Raw genomic sequence first — 15,144 nt, 5'->3', positions numbered from 1 at the left:
ATTTTCATCGATCGCTCTCAACACAGCAGGCTGAAAGGTCTAGAGTTGACATACTTTTGGCATCAAACAGCAGGAAAGGAACTTAAAATACAAAGAAAGATCGATCTGTTAAAGACAGAAGTTTCAGATCAGGCGAGTATCCAGATAGAAAAATGGGGGCAATAGTTCCTAGTAGTGTACTAGTGAGTGATAGCAGTGGCTAGATGGCTAGGAACGTTAACATATTCCATACACAAAGTCTATATGGTTGGTTAATTAATCATTGGAGAGTTGTGAATATGGCTGGTTGACCTTCAAACACAGTAGGGACGGAAATATTCATCAATCTTGTCGGCAGTGTTAGACTGGCTCGCTGGATGGGCGTTTTTAGACGGAGGGATTAGCTCACTTTTCAGTCTATTTGTGATCTACCCTGGCGTCCCGTACAGTTTCTATAGTCTCAGAATTCGAATGTAGATCAGTTCGAAGCGGCCGTGCTTTTAGCTGACTGAGAGAGCAACTACGATTGGCAAGGGTGAGATGTAACATGGACCAGTGCATGAACAAATGACAAATTGTCGTCAAACTGATAACATTTATGATAACCGTCTGGATGGCGCGACTGAACAGATGACGGGGATTCCAGCCGAATGTCACCTCAATATCACATGCCACTGAGGTTCTTAAATATCCTTGATTATGAAACAACAGTAGCGTTCTGTCGCGTCTTATGCCACTCTATGATGGTAGCCCTCTTCTGAACTCCTAAATGTTTCTTAGTGTACTCACTAATAATAAATGGCAAAGCACAGGCCATCCACTTCAAAATCAAGCAGACCTGCCACACCTTATCAGTTCCTTCGGAAGTGATAAAAGGATAGGCGGTCACCACGAGACAACGTATTTACGCATTCAGCGTTTACATTGCTTTATGGGCGTTGTTCCTGGAACTGGCGTTGGTAACACATTCCGTCAGGCACAATTGTGGGCAGCTGTTGCGGCCCTACCCTCCGTTAAACCCCTATTTGTATGGATGAACAAGGAGACACATGTTTCCTCTAAGAATAGCCGAGTAGGCAGTAGCCGATGGGCAATTCCGCCGACAGAAGTACAACTTGCCTCTTCGTTTATCCGTTGACATATTTCACGGACGCTGTCGGAATCAAACATCAGAGTTTCAGTTATCAGCACCAGCCATTCTTCCTTTATTCATGTTCTTCTTCCGGACTGACGGAAATGTCCCAGTACCACTAATCCGTCGTGAATCCAGGACAGCAATGTGTTCCTCTGATAGCGAGGTACTTCAATCACGTCAAGTCTATGAAATATTCAACAGTCTTTTCTGTAGGTCTTTTATGTCTCTAAACGCGGAGCTCGACACAAAGGTCTGCGGTGGAAGAACGTGATCCTTCACTCACCTCTTATTCTTAATGAGCTTATAGACAAATATATGCTGCCATGTGATATAAAATCAATAATACAAAAGCCAGCCTCTTATTTTGATGTTACAGATATTGAACAACAATAAAACACTGGTATTAGCGTAATGATTTTTCTTAAGCTGTCGACGGAAATGACTTGCCTAGTGTGGATAAAAGTCATTAATTCTCAGAAGCAAAATGTTCCAGACTAAGTAATTTTCTTCAACAGTTAAACTAGACTGCAATATCTTATTTCTATATTTCACCTGAAACCTCCAACGTTTATTTTGCAGTGAAAAGTAGCCCTCCGTACCTCACCATACCACGCATAATACAAGAATATACGATACTAAAGCTCCAAACCGCCAGTGGAAAATGGTACTACATAAAACGAGAACTTCAATAGGATCGTAACAAGGTTAATGTTAGACAGCTACGTGTTATGAGTTGAAACAAGCAACAGGGGTAGTGGATATGGAAAAGACAGGAAAATTCAATGTAAGATAAGCCGACGTCCGAAAAAAATTGTAAAAATCTCTTAGCATGCAACGTTTTGGCAGGTTAAGAATTTCAACATGGCACCGAGGGACTTTCACAAACTCATGACGCATTTCCCTGTCGGTAATCGATGGCGAGAAACACGAACCCCCATGGTAGTTCCAGCAATGTATGTGTAGATTATTCTTACCCCGCTGCAAACAAGAAAAGTCCCTGCGGCGCAGATATTTCTCGGATATAAGTCCACGGGGATGAAACAGTATCCCGCGTGGTAATGGCAATGGCAGCGTGACGGTGATTGATACGGGAAGTTCTGGCGCAGCAGTACGGCAGCAACCACCACCTGTTTACTGTTGACACATCTAAGCAATTTACTGAAGGTCACTTTCGCTAACAGTGATAGCCTAAGCTGGTAAGAAAGCACAGAATGGTTTACATGGCTATAACTTCAACATCAGTTGACACGCCTTCGATTCCGAACTCTTCAACTTCAATTTTTAAATCGTACTCCGTTCGCGTTTTATACTCTGGCATTGCGAATCGGCTTTGGTGCATCCGTCAAAGACTGAAAGCAATACAGATGAGAAAATGGACATAATGCCATCTTGCTACCCACATGTCCATGATGCGCCCAATGCATCAGCAATTCAAGTGGTGGAGACCATGTACACTCCTAGTGATTCTCCCAGTGAGTACAGCTGGGTGTCTGCAAGCATCGTTATCGGGGGATACCACGACCAAATCTTTCATGGTAATCCATACCGTAACCCTTTAGCAGACACCATTATCATCGGCGATTTGTTGCACGCTAACACACATCGACAGTGACATATGCTGCGAACCATCCTACGCAAGTCGCTCCAAGCCATTTAGCTGTTAAAATCAATAAAGCAGACGTTCAACAGCCAAGGTTGCCAAAGGTTACTCGCTCTTTATCCAGCCACTTGGCGATATTTAATTGCCGGAAGAAATACAGTCAGAGTAATGGTTTCAGCCCATGCACGTATTAAGCACTTAATCACATAGTTAAGCATCGACTGTCAACTCAATAATGATAGAAACAATGTTCCAAGATTAGCTATCAAATGAAGTTGCATGCATCTGTTAACCTGAAGGACAACATTTACAAGCAAATACATAAAATTTGCCTTCACGTGGTCTAGCTACTGCTCTACTTATTCCTACTCCAACATATTGATATATATATACTGTGACCAGCCCATTCGGTTCTGTCCTGCAACTTTGCTACATAATGTAAACGAACACCACAGGTGTCTGCTACACCACCATGGTGACAATAGTTTGGTCCAGGTCATTGACTTTATTTGCTTGGGAAGAACAAACGGAGTAAAACCGAAATATTTAATGTCCGTAAAGGTAAACATGATAATCGCTGTGGTATCTGAAGGTTCAACTTGATAATTTTCCAGTGCAAAGGGTTTAATTGCTCTATGATATGATACCATAATAAGCACTACCTTGTAAAAATGCGATGTGCGCTATTCAACCGTGAACACTGGCCAGTGGTGACATGTTATCGAGCTGTCGTCATGTTAGAGTAAGGACACACGGGAAACAGGGAAGCATAAGCATTCCCTTTGCGCTGCTATATCGACAAACGGTGGTCGTTGTAAGATTACTGTCACGTCTGTGGCGTGTCATCTGTTGTGACATTCTGCAGCTTGATCCCGACTCTAGCTAGCTTGGTATATTTGCTGTGCACTGGTAGGTTCTATTCCCATCCGTCCTGCGAACATTCATGGTCGAGATGTCTAGATGTGATGGCCAATTAGAGATGATGTTACTGACACTATTATGCCAGCTAGGAGGACTAGAATGAGTAATACACTGATAAGAAGTACGCGCGCATGGTTCGTATTCAATACGAAGCAGCACCACCTGAGCAATGATAACGATGTTCATCACCAATCGGAGTCAATAATGGTAGCAGAAGGCAATCGATGGACAACATCAGGCAGAGTCTCAAAAGACATCCTCAAGTGCCTGTCAAATAGCCATCCTATCATCTCACTACAAACTAGCACATGCCTGACTCGTTTGAAGCAAAATGATTACAGCTTTGAGCAAATACTGTACGAAGTGCGTTAAGTAAAACTCTATGTGTTTTCGTCTGTAAAAGTGCGTAGACCCGGCCCCTTTATCTAAAAAAAAAGTGGAATGCTAGCAAGATAACCTTGGTAAAGTTATGTCGGAAAGCCAAAGTCCGCCCGTCTGGGCTGCCAATGAGAAATACAAGACAAATGGTTCCTTTTACTCTGAATTGTCGGAAGATCTTCCGCCACGGATTTGAGGATCATGGCACCAACTTGCCTTTCAGCACACCGGATTTAGGATTACTTTACTGGCAGCTAGATGCCGACCAGACAGACACATTTCCTGCACATATGGATAGTTAGACCTTCAACATCACCTCCTTCGAGTCAAAACAAATACGGAAATGTATGGAGCCATTAGGGTAAAGTACATTGTTCAATGCACAATCGTCATCAACGTCCATAGAGTCCTGTAGTTACCGATCCGTGAGATGACTTTCGTCTGAGTTGATCATACTTCCCCATACGACATTCAAGACTGCCTTCATCATTCAATGAAAATCGCCCGGCTGGACGATTCTTGCAGTAGTCCACATTGATGCCCAACAGCTCAACTCATCATATCTGCCAGACCTGACTTTTGTCAGTTGTTGGGAACACCTCTGTAAGGTCTAAGAGCCCAATGAATGGATCCATTTCTAATACACGTTGGATAAAGAGTTTGATACACCTGTCGATGGCAAGTTTTTTGTTAGTCTCTCGAAAGCAAAGCGACTTTTACATACTACTTTATCCAATACACGTCACGGCGCCTTACAGTTTCTGCTACTCAATGGACAAAGTCAACTCTAGCGTGATCAACTTATCTTGAAACGTTTTAGGACTTAGTGCAGCTTATCTAAACTTATCGCATAAAGCAGAAAACAGACTTGCTGTCACGAGTAAGAACAACTCTAGAAACTCATACTTCTACAGACAATTTGTTTTGGATCACATGATCGGTAATTTAGTTACAATTACTACAATGCTGTTACAGATTCAAAACTTTACATAAGAATGCCACATGTTAAAAATCAATGTTGCTAGCTAAAACCGATATTTTGTCCCCACGGAGGCGGTAATACAGGGCTGCGTGTTCGCTAATTGAATCGGTGTACATTCCGACACTGGAGAGCGCGCCATCAATAATGAATTATGGAGACTGTCAAGCACTGGGCACGGAAAACAGGATTTCAGCGGACAAACAGTGATTTCCGTGACCCGGCTAACCGTTACTGGCATAGTCCAATCCACTTGATTAATGCATCAAAAGAATTGTTATGACACAGTACTTATAATAATTTACAAATAGCTTGTTGATGTGTAGCTATCTTGTTTACCTCCATCTGTTCTCTGGTACCTTTTCTTATTCTGATGCCGTGCCAAAACGGATGAGATAGACTCGAGTCAATGCATATCACCATCTATCATAGTCAAGTTTACGGCATGCGCTTAGATAAACCTAGCCGCACAATATTGCCACATTTATCGACTGTATTTCCACTCCATTTCATAACATTGAGTTATAGACAATTACCCACATTAAGAACTGTTGAAACAACGATGCGGTCTGAAGTTTTATCAAAAGATCCAACGCGGCAACGAGACAATATGAGCCAGCAGCCTTGCCAAGCATTGACATATGTGCTCAATGCCACTAAACAGCTAATAGATAGGTCAAGATATAATCTGTCTAGCAGTAGCAGTCTCTACTACACAAAAGTCCAAAGGAAGATACCTCACCTTTTAATCCCGACTTTCGGATTCACGGCGCAAGTAACGACGAGCCTCTTCGGGACAAGGAACATTTTTAGTGGCCATTTTATCAGGAGGCGCTGAGAGGACCACCCCTCCCGTCCTGCCGCTTTAGCGCTTGGAATTATTTATCCTATGAATAAAACATCCATCAGCTTCCGCCCATACGATCCTCTTGCCCGTCGGATCCTATTCCTTCCCTATCTATAATTCATGCACCATATTTTGCCCCCAACCCTGATGTAGTCAGTCAAACAATAATACGCGCAAATAACGCGTCTCAGTAACGCAATACAGACAGGAATTAAGTGTGGAGTGCCCTAAACTAATTGAGATTTTCTCAATCCGTATCTTCAAAACATCCTGAAACAGAATGGAATCTCCCCAGCCGGTATCTTATCATTAGGAACTCAACAATAATTAGAACAGATCGGACCAAGGCGGTGAAATGAGGCTCAATAAGGAGGAAGATCTGTTGAAATGTAGGAGATAAGTCTTCCTTAAACCGGTAATTCCCTTCGGCAGAGATCAATCGAGTATAGTCTCTACATAGAGTGCTGTCACATTGATCACCCCAGTTTCAGAAACATGTGATAGTGTACTCCGGTGGCAGAATTAGGTTGACTTAAACTCAAAGCTACCTCGGCTCACTGACTTCTCAATCCCTGAAGAGACTCTAAGTGCTTGCGAAAGACTCCCATATCCTGCCATGTCACAAAAACGTAATAACCATCATTGTCCTGTCACCGTATACATAACAGAATAACTATCGGAACCGAAAACTTATAACCGCTCAGCCATTGTTTGAGCAAGGAGTGAGTAAGCCTGCCCACGCTATTCTCTAGGAACGTGTATCCACAAAATGGGAAATTCACACACAAACTGGATTTAACTGTCCCCCAAGGAAATATGTTGCTTGTTGTGAATTTGTGGGGACACTGGCCCCATGTGCTGTATGGCCCGTTTTATGCCTGATAATGCAAGGATACCATTGACATATTGTGTTCTTAAACATACATTGTACGATACTGTACATGTGTGTTTGGACCGGAGCATTGCTACTGCTTTACAACTTTTGCACTTATCATATATTGGCCTATCTACTCACATGAGAAAGCGTATGAAAAGCACCAGATATGTACAATTTATCCACTCCTTATTCACAAGACTTTTCCCCCTTTGGTACTAACGGACGTGTCATATTAGACAACAGATTACCGTCCCATCTCAGATGATCTATATAAAAATCCGGGAGCTGTCCATTAAACATATAACATGTACAGTTGGCGTAGCCAAAGGAAAAGCAATGGCTGTGATGATAAGAAACGTGGTAGTCAATACACCGAACTAAATTTTTCATTGTCAATATAATATATGAATCCTGGGTGTCACTTATGCCGGGCCACACGTATTTCATAAGATAATACGTTTATGCAGCATCGATCAATGGATGGCTCCTTGATGACTGTGCCTCAGCCAGATTGCCCAAACATCTTGCGATGCTGATGCGATTAAAGGAATCATATGGTGGATATGATATTCATTTCGTGCGAATTTATCGAAATTACGATAGCAATAAATCAGTATTAGATAGCGTCTGTTATAGCATCCATCAGGGTCCTAGAACGTCAGGAGGGGATCTGAAGTGGAACCTCAAGTTTAGATCAATATCGGCGGAGTGAACTTTTTTCTGTAGGCTATGGCATGTTCCAGGTTATGCATTTGAATAGATATAATCAATGACGAGGTTCTAGCTGGCTGAACAGTTTAAGTAAGTCTACCTGTTACACATATTGACACAACATGGTTAGCTGCAGATTCGGTAGTGTGAACTGCAGTGCCTTGCAATTAGCTACACTGTTATGGTTGACCCCAGCGTCACTGATGGAATCACCGAACATATTAACAGATTTATACACCATTTGGTACAATTGAATGGAGATGTTTATTTAATGCATATGGGACATAGGCACAAGTGACTGTGTCGGCGTTGGTCAAATTTGTCTCTGATTCGGTTGAAAAAAAAGAACAGAAAATACTTCTGTGACCATTTGTACAGATCCATGTAACTGTTTAATCTTGACTTGCCAGGTTTGGTCAAGACATGTGGATTATACCAGGGGACATTGGCTACTGGCTAAGGGAGTTTGGCAAGGACTCGAGTTCACACATCATTCTTGGTTATCGAGTGGCTGTCATACATGTCACCGTCCTTCCTCTAGCGCCGCTTCGATTTATCAATAAAGCTTCGTGATAGGGTCAACCTAGGTTACCGAACTCTTGAACTTCGTTCAAACTTAGGATTCTACACGACAGCCGTGTCCTCAAAGGCACCGCATGAAAAGTCAGAATGCAATATCTTTGCTCCAAATACATGTGAGAAATGTATGTGATGTATGTGAAATAACAGATTAAAAGCGAAGGTAAAAATCACTGAACTCATATACACCAACAATAGCAATGAGCAGTGTTTGAAATTGATCTAGAAATGTCCTCATTTGAGTCAGAAATATGCAAACCGATCAAGAGGATGTAAGGATGCCCCAATACACGGACAGGAATGCTATGACGAAAGATGCTTGCCCTTCGTATGCAGCTGTCAGACAGGGGAACTGAACCACAGTGGCTCATGGAGACTGCATCTGTCTATCGACGTGCAGGTTAATAGAATCAAGAAGCGTGAAAAAAAGGTTGTCAATGAGAAAACTTTAGATTTATAGGAAACAGGAATGCATTGCCAGGGATCGCCTGGCGCATTTCATTCTCTATAAAGCAGAGCTGATATATTTCAATATTTCTCTATAGCTGAAAGTTTCTTGAGCGTGTGCATCTATCTCACCCTTTTTATGATCTTCAGCACTGAATTATGTCTTCCAACGATTTAGCATTCTGCAGGAAGTAACGGAAGCCAGAGCACTTCTTTACACTTGTCGCGGTAAGTCGCACGTATTTGTCTGAATGCCAACATCAAAGCAAGATAAAAGAGGTTCTTATTTCCAGAATGCCCGCCGTAGATAAGGCTTAGGGAATCGCTTCATCGTGGGACATCAGCCCAAGGGCGCATCTTGGGACGGCAATGGGTGATAAATACATGTCCATTCACTTCTGGTTTACCAATCAGATCTTCTGGACAGAAACTTTTGTCCTAATAATCATCAACTTGGTAATAAATGACAACGGAAAGAGGAAGAGACCAGAAAATTAATGATGTGCCATCGGCAGGCAAGAGTAACTTGATGAAGGGTCGAAATCGTGTGACTGAAGATGCAACTCGATAAAATCACTACACTCTAGCAAATGTTCTTGGTAACACAATAGATCACAATAGGCAGGGAATCATCACGAGAATGTCCATTGTCATGGCCATACAAGCCAACATCACCACTATACTCTGTTCACAGAAACAGGAAGCTCAGAGAGATTCAGAACAGGATGCATGCAGTTTTGGTCGCTTTCAATCAAACACGTTCAAGCAATGCACAGACATGACGCTTCCAAGTTACAAACAAGACACTGAAATTCATCATGTAATTCCTCATCGTACATTCTACTGGCCGCAAACTCAATTTCACAAGTGTGCTTCCGATCGCGATTGGCACAAACTGACCCTTACCCAATACAGCAGCATCATTCTGTGGACACACCTTGTCTTTCCGCTTTGTATCTTGAACATATGAGATGTAAAATGGGGTGAAAAGGCCACGGAATGCATTTCTGCTCGTATCACAAAACTAACACCGCATGAAAATAGCCTGTGTGAAGCGGTTTGACGTTACGTTATAGGCGGCCAGGGCGAGCTTTCCATATCTCGTTGTCGGCATTCTTGCATCTGGCTGAAGATTGACAAATTCAGGCAATTTGTTGTGTCATGATTTACAGTTCAGGCAGGAATACAATATCTTGTCCTGAACGAAGGAACTATCATGTTATGATCTGTCCTATCTTCGATATAATTCACTCTTTATTGCTGCTAAGGTTTTCATGCTATCAACCAACCCAATGGTGCAACCTACCAGCCAAACAGCCAACGAGCTACGCAGGCAGGCAAATTACCCAGGAAATATCAGGTGATCGTGTTGAAGGCAACTACGTGACCCGTGAATCGGGTATGCTCATGATTGCGATGTTCTTAATCAACAAGCTGTGCTGGGTGTGAAGAGAATTTCACCGATGATCCTCCCGGATACCCACTTCAAGGATACTGCATCAGGAAGTCATATATCAATTTGAAAGAAGTATTAATGGTGCTGAATATAAGAATAAACTCGACGAAACTCTTGACGGGTCTCGATTTCAGTTACAACAGATACTATTTCTGGCCCAAGAGTACTCTCCAAGCAGAGGTTGATGGGGGGAGATTGTGGAGAGTAGTCTAACTTTGCAATTACTTTGAAATTGCAGTCTCAATGACAATGTAAGACTACACTGGTGTTGTTAATCCCAATAAAAAAAGATACTATAGCATCTAACAATTACGAAAGCATCTTTGTCCAAAGATGTTCTGAAGCCGACTCACAATAACCTCCGTCAGACATACTAGTATAAACAGGGGCAAATTTCACAGTATTCAACAATAATGCTATAATAGCTCCCTGAGCAGCAACTTTAATGTGTTTCGGATGAACTATCTGCAAGACAAATTCAGTGTCTCGACAGGAATTTATCCGTCAATATCACTCATGACTGTCTGTTATTAAACATCTGACACATAGCATCAGAAATTTATATCTCAATATCGTCTCAGTTCAACAAACGGTTGATAGTATCATTTATTTATGGCTCGCAGTGAAGAGCAGAATCCGCGGCCGATTTCACGTTGGCATACATCGGTGAATTTATTTGCCAATTCTATCTAAAGATGTGTCGTGCCAGAACACTAGACTCTAATGGTATCTTAATATCTTGTGAACTGACTGATGTGATGTACCACCATGGGAATTGTCTTTATATATCCATTATGGTTATTGTCTTCAATTGCCCAATTCTTTTTCTGCCGTCTGGGTTTCAATGACATTCTGGCCATCTGAATATGTAACGACAGCATCATAAAGTGCAAGGTAAAGCATGCATACAAGTATTCAGAAGATACACAACACTAGCACTGCTCACGGTGATAGTGGACAACATCATGATTGCTTGATACCTGCAAAGATTCCATAAAAACTATTCATAACTTCTTTGTTAAAGTCTAGCGTTTATGAAAGCTCGCCATGTACGATGAAATGACATTGCCGACATCCCCAGAGGAATTGAATAGTATATTGAAAGAAGGAAGGAAGGTTGGTTTATGTCAGACATGCTCAGCTGAACAAATCACTTCTAAAATCCGAGTGAGGCTCTAGAAATAAGATGCTAGCCGGAGGCGTGAAATACGGGAAAGCAGCAACTGCAAGAAGGGTACCACAGCAATTAAAGCCTTCAAGATTGTCAATCTGAATCGGACCAGGGAACCCACGCGACTACCATTTTACTGCACGATAATTGCTTCAAGGTGTGATCTAGATAAGATGTAATTTTCTTTGTACTATTTGCTAGAATCCACACAAGTGATAAAACCACTGTACAAAATACCCCCACAAGCACTGTGGGGTCAAGATTTGTCTATCTAAATCGGCAGTAACATGACCATTCCAGGTAACTTGCGTCACGTGAAAACCAATAAAACGGATCCTCCAACCAGCTCATCTAGCTACACTGTATCAGCTCCATCCGTGCAAGCACGGTCCCCGAAGTCTGGGTTTCCAAGGAGCTAAACAGAGGATGTAGACCTTACCATTTCCCTGAGCTGGCTGGATTCTCTCACGTTTTTACTGCAAGTAGACTAGACCTGGAAAACCATGTCAAAGAATTGATGCAAAGCGAGTATGCAAGGAGGTTCAATTCTATAAGCGGATACTGGCTGGCAAGCGACGGTTGATATTCCCTCAAAAGAGACCGTATCCTGATGGGGCCGAGGCAGGCCACGGCCAGTGTAACTTGAGAAGATGCAAAACAATGACAAAATAAACTTAATCCTTCCTTAGAATTTCATAAGACAAAGCGAGCCCAAATCATAAAAACAAGACATCCTAGTTCTAGTTGTAACTCTGTTCTAGGATACGAAACACCTGAACATGATCTCATCAGATAGCGCTGAACAGTCTGCAAACATGGCGGGTCGAGAACTCATTATCAGCCCCAAGCGTGACCTAGAAAGATGGAAACTGGCAACATGGCCGCCGTATGTACCACCTTGTGACAAAATCTCCCAAACCCACGGGTAGATTATGTGTGACAAAAGGGCTGAATCAATGAGAGAGCAGCGCACCAACAGGCACACATTCTCGAGGCCATGAGAGTGGCATGACTTCACAAAGTGTCGGCCACCTTCTCGTACTATGTACTCATTTCTCGTGCTGGTAACACCCGCCATCAAAAGTTAAACCTAAAAGAAGAAAATTGGCAACGCAACCGGTTTAGCTGCCACCTACAGTAGCTATAGCTCAAAAGTCTCGCAAACGCATTGTTGGGGTTAATGAACAAGATAATCAGAGTAGATCCCATAAAATAAAACAAAATGGCAGTCACCACAACACATGACCAGCAGGGAAGACGGGCGACGTCCGACTGATTGACGCATGCGCATGCGCCTGGAAGTCCTGATGACGGACGCGGGAAAATGAGATAAAAACTTTTACAACATTTCAAAGTTTTCTTTGCGCTTTTTGTTGTTACAAAATTCTGGCCGTAATTGAGTGGATAGCGCTGACCAGACTTGAAATCTGTTGATTAAATTAGAAGATCTAACCCTTTTCCATCTTTGAGCTGCCAGCCGGCACCCCCTTTGTAAAGTCGTCTGAGCTACTCTACAAGCAGAGGTTGAAGGGGAGATCTTCTTCTAGAATATAATGGCTGTCAGAAAACGTAGCACTCTAAAAAAAGGTATTAAACGATCCCCCTCGTCAACCCCTGCTTTAAGAGTTGTCTGAAGCGGCATGGGGATTCAGGATAAGCCCAGAGGATAAAGGCGAGCACTTTCAATTGGTTACATGTATGTGAGTGTCTCATTTGTTTACCTGACCATTTGTCTATTGTTTCCCAGTGGGTTGGAGAATATGCTCATTAGGCCATAGCACGTATTAAATTTTATGGATGACATTCTCCGCAGACTCCAAAATTAATGAGATAGGGCGAAAAAAACAAGGCGGGCTTTATTATAGATTCCTATATTTTAAAATTTTGAGATCATAAGTCTTGTTAAACAAGAATTGAGGCGACGAAATATGATATCATGACCAACAGGTCTTTTATTCCTGTATTCAACCAATGAGATGTCATATATAATATAAAACCTCCTTAATTTAATGTAAACATGTCCTTGTAGATGTGTATACATCTCAATAGACTAACTACAACAAAAGCAGAAAAGAGCTTGTTGTACCATCATCTGAAGCAACTACACTGGGAATTCATATCAATGAAACACCTTGTGTATACAGCTTGATTGACTAGACCCCCCCCCCCCCATTATTTATATAATGTCCTTGCTAGAACATTTGCAGAAAACAGCTTGTCATTATACCATCATGGGCAGGAACTACACTGGATATTCATATGCAATGAAACACCTTAGACTGTCAACATTAAACTGTTCTTGAAGATGTGTATACAGCTCAATTAACTAGAACAAACCCAGAAAACAGCTTGTCATACCATCATGGGCAGGAACTACACTGGGTATTCATATGCAATGAAACACCTTAGACTGTCAACGTTTACGACAAATTTGCCAATTTTTGGCATGTTGACCACCGTCGGAGGGCAATGAAATTTCTTGTTTTTTATTTCGAAATCAGGCAAAAATTAATGAGCGCGCTGATGTCATCCATAAAAATTACTTGCTGTGGCCTTAGTTTTAGAATATGATCATTTAATTTGTACTATTGTTTCAGATAAGTGTATTGAAAGAGTTAAAATAAGCATCAACAAACTTAAGACTTTAAATACCATTTGGCAATCAATCCCCTAAGAGGCATTTTACCAGCAGTGATAATTCTGACTTCTCTAACTCATTCTAAATTCTGAAATCAAGCCCATTAAAAGTTTCGCAGTTCATCTGTAAATTGTCAGTGGTGTCATGCCATAGTTTGATAAGCAAAGGTCTTGTTGTATGCTGATCATTGCTGTCACAATTCCACATTTTCTTGTAGTGGCAACAGCTGAATCTTGAGATAAGGATATAACATTGCATTATTGGCAGTTGACTACAATTTGAATATTTCCAAAGTTTTAAGATATCTCGCAGTAAGTAGTTCATATACTAGGTGATAGTCAACTTGAAGGCTTATACACTCAAAAAAGGTTACCTACATCATCGACTTAGGTACAGTAGACGATTACAGCATATCTTTTTTTTTAGCTATTCTCAGTCTTAGCGGATGCATGGATGATCTGCAGACATCAGATGTTCCTTGTGGATGTTCTTAACAGCTCACAGTGTTGGCATTGGATGTGTTAGGGAAGTCCCTAAGCTAAGGTAAATTTAGCCAGTACCATTAGCACCATCGTTTTATACAGTAGAGACTGTGGCTTTCAGAGCTTTAAACTGAGTCACCAAAATTAATGGCCACTTTTAAACTCTGCGTTTCTGTGCCCTGTTCCACCAAGCCTGTTATTATCTTCGCCGAGTACTATAGTACTCGGGGAAGATTATTGTTTTTGGTTGAGCCAGCTGTTTGGTGGGTCTGTATGTATGTCAAGAGCATAACTCAAGAAACTTTTGATGAATCTTTATGATTTTTGGTAGGTGTGTAGTAGTTGTGCAAAGGAAGGCCAAGTTCAAAAATGGTTCACCTGGTGTTTTTCAACATTACTGCAATGGGCTTTTAATTTTTGTGTTTGTATGTTGGCAAAAAAAGTGACGGAAACCTTTATGGATCCTCATGATTTTTTGTAGGTGTGTAGATGTTGTGTAAACAGAGGTCAAGTTCAAAAATGGTTCCCCTGACATTTTCCTTCAGTACTGCAGCGGGCTTTGTGTGGATGTGAATTTGTATGTGGACAACATAACTCCAGAAGCTGTTTATGGTTCTGTATGATATTTAGTGGATGGGTAGGGTTTACAAAAAGGAAGGTCAAGTTCGATAATGGGCCTTCTAGCGGGTACCTAAGGTACTGCAGCGGAGCATCAACATTTTGGAGCATATTTTCTGAAAGTGCTATGGTTATGATTTTTGTGTGGTAGATAGCTCATACCACATGAATTAAGTTGTGTAAGTTCAGGCCCCCTAGCGTCTTGTTTGAAACTGCAGTGGATGTTTTTGTTTTGACCTTCGGACATGAATAACTTGAGAAGGGGTCGACAGATCGTCGTGAAGTTTGGTATGTAGAGAGCTCAGATGGTGCTTTTCACAATCAAT

The sequence above is a fragment of the Branchiostoma lanceolatum genome, chromosome 5 (genome assembly GCF_035083965.1).
Source record: "Branchiostoma lanceolatum isolate klBraLanc5 chromosome 5, klBraLanc5.hap2, whole genome shotgun sequence".
In the NCBI taxonomy this organism is placed as follows: domain Eukaryota; kingdom Metazoa; phylum Chordata; class Leptocardii; order Amphioxiformes; family Branchiostomatidae; genus Branchiostoma; species Branchiostoma lanceolatum.
This window is presented reverse-complemented; position numbering follows the sequence as displayed.